Source organism: Rousettus aegyptiacus, unplaced genomic scaffold (assembly GCF_014176215.1).
Source record: "Rousettus aegyptiacus isolate mRouAeg1 unplaced genomic scaffold, mRouAeg1.p scaffold_m13_p_2, whole genome shotgun sequence".
Lineage (NCBI taxonomy): Eukaryota > Metazoa > Chordata > Mammalia > Chiroptera > Pteropodidae > Rousettus > Rousettus aegyptiacus.
Window position 1 is genome coordinate 45,878,871 of NW_023416295.1, and position 9,549 is coordinate 45,888,419.

At 36.3% G+C, this 9,549-nt stretch overlaps 1 pseudogene; it reads right to left on the reverse strand.

Annotated features, from left to right (window-relative positions):
• Positions 1-4,723: 4,723 nt before the first annotated feature.
• LOC107505235 lies at positions 4,724-7,526 on the reverse strand (annotated as a pseudogene).
• Positions 7,527-9,549: the final 2,023 nt, after the last annotated feature.

Consider the following 9,549-nt stretch of genomic DNA (forward strand, 5'->3'; position numbering starts at 1 on the left):
TACAATTAATTTTTGTCCGTTGCTTGATGCCACCTATTTTTTGGTTTTCATTAAGACCATAATGAATGTTGATGGTCTTCCTGATATTATTGCTAAATTTTCTTTATTCAGATATATGAGAGAATAACATCCCTTTCACCCCAACACCTCTGACTTTAGAGAGAAAATTGTCTGTCATTATTACTAGATGAGATGAGTCATTAAAGAGATTCTGGGTAATGAGCAGATTTGATGGCAAAGGTGAGATTATTTATTGGGTTTAGAACTTGCCTTTCATCTTTGCCAGGTACATGAGTGGAGAGTTTGAGGTTTCCAAAACATAAAAACTGGAAACTGAGTGGAAGATCCAACAGAGAGGCATAACTTTTAAACTTGAAGAGTTGGAAATTCTTCAGCTTGCCCCTGATGAAATTTTGAGATAGATGGAACACATGCTATGGCACTAAGATGAATGCAATTGCTGAAAAAGTGAACGTTCTTTAAAAGCCTTCACAATTAACAGCAAAGGGCTTCAAAAATCCCAAAAGGAACCCTCATGCACTGTTGGTAGGAGTATAAATTGATGCAGCCACTATAGAAAACGGCATGAAGGTTTCTCAAAAAATTAAGAATAGAACTACAATATCATCTAGAAATTCTTTGAGAAAATGAAAATGCAAACTCAAAAAGTTAATTGCAGCATTATTTACAATAGCCAAGATATGGAAACAACCTAAGTGTCCATCAATAGATGAGTGGATAAAGATGTCTCTCTCTCTCTCTCTCCCTCTCTCTCTCTCTCTCTCTCTCTCTCACACACACACACACACACACCCACACGTGCACAGTTACACATTGGAATACTATTCAGCCCTGAAACATATGAAATTTTGCCATTTGCCATAACGTGGATAGATCTTGAGAGTATTATGCTAATTGAAATAAGTCAGGTAGAAAAAGACAAACTATGATTTCACTAATATGTGGAATATAAAACAAAAAAGAAACACATGAATGAATAAAACAAATTCAGATATAGACAACAGAAAGGGAAAGGAAAATCTCATGCCGCTTTCTCCAGAGAGGAGAGGTTGATACTCTTGTCAGACTTCAAGAAATTTATTAAACCACAATTAACTGTGAGCAGGATCACTGTGATTAAAGACATGGATTTTCTTCTCCTCCTTGCTTTTATAAAATGAGCTGACATAGACCTCTGTTTAAAATACTTAGATATTTTACTTCCCTTTGGTACTGCTCCTCACTCATGCAGTAGAGTGAATAAAATGATCTGGGGCCTACCTCCTTGGGAAAGGCTGGGTTATCTTTCTCTCTATCCTTTTTCACTAGATGCTTTAGTTGCTGGGTCAAGTCTCTTACAAGGAGAGTTAGTCTTCCTTGGTCTAGTAAAACTTCCTATATTCTTAAGCAGTTTAAACAACCTTTCTTGCGCCCTAGAAATTTTTATGAAGAATGGGATAAATTAACCTGAACCTGTGTTCAGCCTGACTTCATTATTGGCTAGAGAGAATGAATTAATTCTCCATAGGCAACATCAAAGAAAAAAGAGGCAAGATTTTCAGGCTACAAATGTGTCTACTGGTGTTCAGGTCTACAAACGGTAGGCTTTCATTTGTTATAAATGCTTGCTTGGGCTCATGATGAGATAAGCAATATACTGGGTAGTGGACTAAAAAGTATTAGATAACCCATGCTCTACAGGTGTTTTGCATATAGGATTCTTTCATGTGTAAGACTGGGGAGAAAACAGCTGTTCCACAGCCCTTCTTATCCCAGCAGGCCTTTTCTTTTAAAGAATAATAAAAATATATTGCTCCCTGCACATTCCCTATTTCTATAGGAGACATGTGATTCCAGAAAATCCATTTAATGATGGGTGAATATTACAAATTAATTTGGCTAAATTTCTGGAAGTTGAACCCACCCAACTATGCCATCCTCTTTGAAATTTCGCACAGAATGGCAATATGCTGTTGGCCTTCTGCAGCCTATTTTGTGGTATTTAAACGGACTAGCATCATGTAAATCATTATAGTATTCAGACCCTTTCCATACATTGTTCCCTCAAGAAACAAGTCTGCATTGGCTGGAAGATGATCCATTAGCCATAATGGAAACAGAAAGGGTGGTAAGGTTAACAGTACAATATGGAACTCACTTTCAGACTTTCCTATTCAGTGGTGAGACACAGTAAGGAAGGGTGTCATGATGGGAAACTAACTGCTAGGGTCATTGGATGTACCTCCATTGGGAATCTGTTACCTTGCGCCAAGAGCCATGAATCCAGATGGTAACCCTAGAATTCAGCTGCTCACCAGAAATTGTTCTGCTAATTTGGTGGCCTTGTCTGTTGGAGCAGGAAGGGAGGAATGTAACATTGAATTGAGAGCATTCCTGGGACTTCAAAGGAGAATCATGAACTGAAAGCATTTAGCACTTCCTGATTCCTTATGTCTGATTTATAACATAATTTAGATCCAAGAATTATCAAAAATGAATTACGAGTATGATTATTTCAAGTAAACATTTTTGTTCATATCTGATCAGAATTCAGTAAAAAAAATTTTTTTTGTTTAACTAAAATATATTTCAACATTCAATGCTATTGTAGCATTATTATTTCTAGGTTATACATACTCTAGGAAGTAAAAATTTCTTCCAGAATTTCTTGCTTCGAGTGATGGTTGGAGTTCAATATTATATATATGAGCTGGTGACTATGTCAATACTAAGAACTCCACAAATATTTACTGAATATATAGTACTTGAAAAGTAGTTAATGATGGATCCTGTTGGAAAAGAGATTAAGGCCTACATATCAAAATATCCTGACGAAATGTCAAAATGTAATGGCCAACATAGAGATATTTGAAAATTAAAATTTTTTTATAAAGTATTATCTTCATGGGACAATGTAAATATAGCTTTCAAATGTTGATTTACACTCAGTGCTCAATTCTGTTAAAATTTTCCAGGTATAAACAATCAATCAACTCTATTCAACATTTAGGTTAAAAATTCATATTATTAATATTAATAAGGTATTTCAGTTCTTATAATACTCTGCTTGATAAAGACACTTTCCAGGTTGTTTTTCTCTTTCTCCTTCTCCTTCTCCTCCTCCTCCTCCCCATCCCTGTTCTACTTGCCCTCCCTCTTCCCCTTCCCTTTTTCTTCTCCCTAGCTCTCCCCACCCCTCTACCTCCCTGCCCCTTCCTCCTTCTCCCCCTTCTCCTTCTCTAAAAGGAAAATTAACAAAGAATTCAAAAAACAAAATCAAAGGAAAAAAATCATAAAATTCATTTTTCTAAAGTGTACAATTCAGTGCTTTTTAGCACATTCACAAGATTGTGCAACCATCACCACTATATAATTGTAAAACATTTATATCACTCCCAAAAAGAAACGCTGTACCCATCAGTAGTAACTTCCACTCCTCTGTGCCCCCAGACCCTGACAACCACTAACCCATTTTCTGTCTCAGTAGATTTGCCTATTCTAGACAAGATATAAATGAAACCACATAATGTGTGGGCTTTCATGCCTGACTTCTTTCACTTAGCATAATATTTTCAAAGGCCCTGCATGTTTAGCATGGATCAGTATTTCATTTCTTTTAACAGCTGAGTAATATTCGGTTGTATGGATATATCACATTTTGTTTATCTGTTCATCAGCTGATGGACATTGGGGTTGTTTCCACATTTTGGCTATTTTTAATAATGTTATGAGCATTCGTGTACAAGTTTTTGTGTGAAATATGTTTTCAGTTCTCTTACATATATACCTAGGGGTGGAATTGCTAGATCGTATGGAAACAATGTCTAATTATTTAAGGAATTTCAATGTTTTCAAAGTAACTACACTATTTTACTTTCTCATCATCAATGTATGAGAGTTCCAATCCTTCACATCCTTGTCAACTTATTATTGTCCATCTTTTTCATTATAGCTATCCTAGTGCGTGTAAAGTAGTATCTGATTGTGGTTTGAATTTGCATTTCCCTAATGACAAATGATGCTGAGTAAGCATTATTCATGTGCTTATCAGTCATTTGTGTATCTTCTTTGGAGAAATAGCTATTCAAATCCTTTGCCCATTTTTAAAATTGAATTGTCTTTTTATTATTATTGTCAGAATTCTTTATATATTCTGAACACTAAACTCTTATCAGATATATGATTTGCTAACACTTTCTCCTTTTCACTTTCTCGATAGTGTCCTTTGAAGCACACCAATTTTAACTTCGATAATATCTAGTTTATCCATTTTTTCTTTGGTTGCTTGTGCTTTATATGTCATATCTAAGAAATCATTGCCTAATCAAAGGTCATGAGGATTTATCTCTCTGTTTTCTTCTAAGACTTTTATAGGTTAGCTTTTGCCTTTAAGTCTTCAACTCATTTTCATTAATTTTTATTGTATGATGGGGGTCCAACTTCATTCTTCTGAGTGTGGACATCTATTTCATTTTCAAGGCCTCTATTTAAAAATACAGAAAGTATTGATAAAGGAGCTAATATAATTGTTTTTTTTTCTGACGCCTGTGAACTGTTTATTATGATTAAATACCATTCTCAATACTGTCTGTTGCTTTCTTCTGTGCTCCCCACTGAGCCCCAGGAAGGGGTCTCAAGTAGATGATGGGCCAGATGTGACCTTCCCCTAATGCCAGCACAGGAGCCCTTTCCGAATAGGCTTTATCGCGAGAGGACAGGGGGTTCAGTCCTTCTTGGCTGCCGCCTTCCTCATGGCCACAAGGATGTTGCTCAGCTCCTCCTGCTTCCTCTTGGCATGATGTGTGTCCCCGCCCTTTTCTTGATGAACTTCAGGGCCCGCTTGAGCAGCTCCACGGTGTGCCACTTGTAGGAGGCAAAGCCACACACCTCTCTGATCATGTCCCACATAAACTTCGTGTACTAGATGAGGCACCCACAGCAGCAGCTATGCCTCAGCTTGCTCACGTTCTTGGTCACCTTGTGACCCTTGTTGAGGCCTATGGCTATTGGAAATGCAGAGCTATGGCCGCTGTTCTTCAATGGCTGTCGCAGTGGAAGGCAGGAATGATATAATTCTAATGAAATATAATATTAGCAACAAACTGAAAACTCAGAATTTCTAAGTTCATTCCAGGTTACGCTGATTTTCATCTAAGGGAAATCACCAAATCTCTTGTTTAACTGTGAAATCATTTGAGCATCATAGATTTGTAAAACTCTGAAATACCAAATGTTTATAGGTTTTGGTAGTTTCTTACAGGGCATTTTTAAAGAGTAAACTGCTTGAACTGACTTTGAATTCCTCAGTTGGCACAGTAGATTCTCCATATGCATGGGCTTCATATCTGTGGATTCAATCAACCATAGATTTAAATGTGTGTATATTTTATATATATATATATAAAATATACATTATATATATATATACACATACACACATATTATTGCTGATGTGCGTTATGTAGTTAGGCCTATAATGGTTGCATCTGTACTGAACGTGTACAGACTTTTTTCTCGTTATTATTTTTAAAGATAATATAGTATAATAACTATTTACATAGTATTTGCATTGTATTAGGTATTATAAGTAATCTAGAGATGATAAAGTATATGAAAGAATGTGTTTAGGTTATATGCTAATACTATGCCATTTTATGTAAGGGATTTGAGCATCCTCAGATTTTGGTATTTGTGGGGTTTCTGGAACCAATCCCCTGTGGCGACTGAGGGACAGCTCTAATCGGTATTCTGAATATGAAGCAAGCATAGTGAACAGTATATTTTATATATCTTATTTTAGTATTACTTTCCATATTTTTATAGCAGTGATTGGGCAGTCAGTATTTTTAGCAGTATCCTCTTGTTTCATGGCATTTATTGACTTGGCTTTAGTCAGTTTGTAGCTGTTATATTTGAATGCTGTTCTTCTATCACCTATAAGTCTTTCTTGCCTTTTTGCAGCTATATTGTATAACTATTTTATTTAGAAATGGTCAATGAAATTACTCATCTTAGCACATGAAATATCTCAAATGAGTAAAGTTTGGCTTCATCTACCTCATTTTTGAAATTAATGCATTTTCAAACTTAACATTCTTGGTCAAGAAAATACTGGCTGCCTTTGAAAATGTTATGGAAATAAAAGCAGATATAGCCATGCGCTTATTTTCCTCAAAGACATTCAGACACAAGGCTTCTCTCGAACCTAGCTGTCATGGAACTGGCATTCTAACAAGCAGATGCTGTAAGCCAGAATGTCAATTATTAATGCCCCATAGCATTGTCACAAACAGACCACAAAATCTTTTTTTAAAAATTCTTTTACATACATAGTACAGATTCTGCTTTGGCACTGTGTGCTCTAAAAGCTGCAGATACATTTTAGAAAATACTGATGAAGCTATTACAGCTCTGTCTATTTGTTCATAGTATATATCATTACTCAAGAAATTTAAGAACCATAATGATGGAAAATCACACAGAAAGAAAAGGAACATGGACTCTGTCAGAAAAGGGCTACATTTTTATTCAAGAGATCCCTAATGATGGAAAATCACAGTGAAAGGCAGAGGCAAAACTGGGATTCCATAAAGGACCTGACACATACCAGCAGTACAAGTAGGAGAACAGTTATAGCAGACATGGAAAAATAAAGAAAAACAAAATTAGCAAGAGACAAGCTGTACTGAGGTTGATGCACAAAACAGCAACAAATCACAGTGAATTCTGAGGATTAATTTCAAAGAATTTTCTGAAATAAGTAAGAAGACAGACAGCATCAATATTAATGAAGTTGAAATGGAATTCCAAAAGAGCCACAGCATAAAATGGCACATGAATGTTTTGTTTTTAAAAGGATCGTAGATTGGATCACAGGACCATCAGGAAAATGAAGGGACATTCACAAGAACATCATAACAGGGCCAGCTGTGTGATAAGCAATTACAACATCAGAGCTAAAATTTCCAATGTAAAAGAAAAACATCAGTGTTGAAATAAAAGAAAATGTCAACAGTCTGCAGATGAGGTAAAAGAAAGTGAAGAATAGATTTTATTGAGACTCAATAGCCTGCACTGTGTCAATATCGAATGTCTTTGATAAAATAGACAATAGGCATTTGAAGAAAGATCGGAATTTGATTCCATCTTGTATTGCACTCAATTTCCCTTCAGATTGTCAGCTAAGGCAGCCCTGGAATCAGCTCAATGCTTCTACTGCTTAAAATACTTGCTGGTTTTAAACTAGATGCTTTTGGAAGCTGTATAACTGACAGGCTCCTAGAGTTCTGCAAATATATCTCTCATGTATTCTTACAAATCAAATTTTAAAATGAACATTTTAAGTGTGTTAATAGAGCAGTCTACTTAAAGGAATGTTATACTCTAAAGTATTATAAGAAGAAGGATTTGTTATTAAAGACAAATTATCATATCCCCGTTGGTTTGATGAAGAGCTGACCTCCAGGTGGACAGATGCAGGGGCTGTGTAGCAATGCAGTTGTGGCAGTTCCACTTGGCATTTCCATTGCTATGTGGTACCACAGAGAGAGAAAATAACACCCACTTCAAACTTTTTTCTCTCTTCCTATATCTCTACAACATTTATGATTGCAGGTTGTTGAGCTTTTTAAACTGCTAGCTGAACCAAAGCCTGTTTACAGGGAAAGGTAGAGGATAGAAAGGTTCACTTCCTATCTACAGTTAGAAAAGCAAAACATGCCTGGTACAAAACAGCCTCTGTGGGGTTGGATTCTTTGCCAGTCTGCCCCAAAAAGATGGGTGGGAAGTTACTGACATTTGGGGGGAACTTGAACTAAGGGGCTCTTTTGCTTTGCTCTCTGCACTACCATAAAGATATATTAGTACTGGAGTTATTTTAAAATATATCCATGGCCTCTTTGGTACCCTTTCCTTCAAGAGCTGGTACTTACTTTTAATTCCCCTCTCATTGAGAGTGAGCTGGTCTTAGTGACAAATAGAATATGCTGGAAGTGATGGGGTATGATGTTGGAGACTAGGCCATAAAAAGCACTGAGGCTTTTTCCTTGCTCACTCTTGAATCAGTCACTCTGGGGAAAGTAGTGCCCATGTCATGAGGTAATATCAAGAAGGCACTCAAACAGTCCTTTGGAGAGGCCCATCAGTAGAGGAACAGAGCCTCCAAACAGCAGCCAACAGGAATAATTGAGACCTTCTGTTTAGAACCATGTAAGTGAGCCATTCTCTAGTTGTAGTCAGCCTTCGGATGGCTGTAGCCAGGGCTGATATCTTGAGTGCAGTCTCAAGAGAATCTCTGAGCCAGATCCCTTAGCTAAACCTCTCCAAATTCCAGAAACTGTGAGATAATAAATGGTCGTTTTTAAGCTGCTAAATTTGGGACTAACATACTACATAGCAACAGATAATTAACACAACACCCTGACATTTATTTATGGTATTTATGTGCCAGACCCTGTATAAAATTTATTATAAGAAAACAAGCTTCTTTAAAGAGGTCTGAGTTGCTTAAATTCAATGTCATATAAATCAGCCTAATAAAATGCTGTTTTCTGTGGCTCATCCCCTTAAATGGGGCCTGTAAATCTGTATTTTAGCTAGCCTCCCAGATGATTCTGATGACGTTGGCTAGGACACACTATTTGAGAAATATTACTTTACCCCTTTCTTTTGAAAAAATGCATATCTTTTAAATAACCCCCTATGGGCATGTTGTTCTTTTTAAAAAAGTTATTACATTAGTATTTTAAAAATACTATCCAAAGACAATGTGAAATTCCTGGAAAGAGATGGAGCTAATATATCCTGGTGAGGAGAAGATATTTCTGGAGACTAACAACTCCTCAAATCAGACCATTTAAACGATTGCCCTCTTTGCTTTGGTGGGCATGTAGGGTAGGACACCTGCACTCCCGGGGAAATTTTGGAGTTGTATTTAGGATAATTCTACAGGCAAAAGCCTAGGCTCATTTTGTTCATAGGTTTATCTGATTTATAGGAAGTCAAGACAGAGCCTTCTCAGAAGAGTAGATAGTTGCTGACATGGTAAATCCCAGAGCTTTTGCCTGTAGAAATCTCCTTTACTCTTACAGGGTAGATTCATTTCCTTATCTCAACCATATCTTTTAAAATGTAAATGGTTTGGAGATTGGTAACATTCTTAACCATCTGACTATAAAGGAGAGTGAAGACATCATTTTTTTCCCTAGACAGTCTTAGACAAGAGTAGGGAGTAGAGAGAAAGAAAGGCTATTTCATGGAATTTATGATACCATCAGTCATAAGGAACACCTATATTTGATGTAATTTTTAAAAGAAAACACGCTTCTGATTTAAATTACCAGGTGCTATCAATTGTACAACACATTCCAATTTATGAGATATTAAAATGTGAAAAAATATGTATGTTAGAATAGATGAAATAAGAGTAGTTTTATGGCCAACAGCAATGGTTACCAACCACTTACCACTGGTAGAGAAGAGTCTAGATAATGAAACTATTTTTCATCTTTGTGTTTCAAAATGCTAAAGATTAAGATAGGAACTACTAAA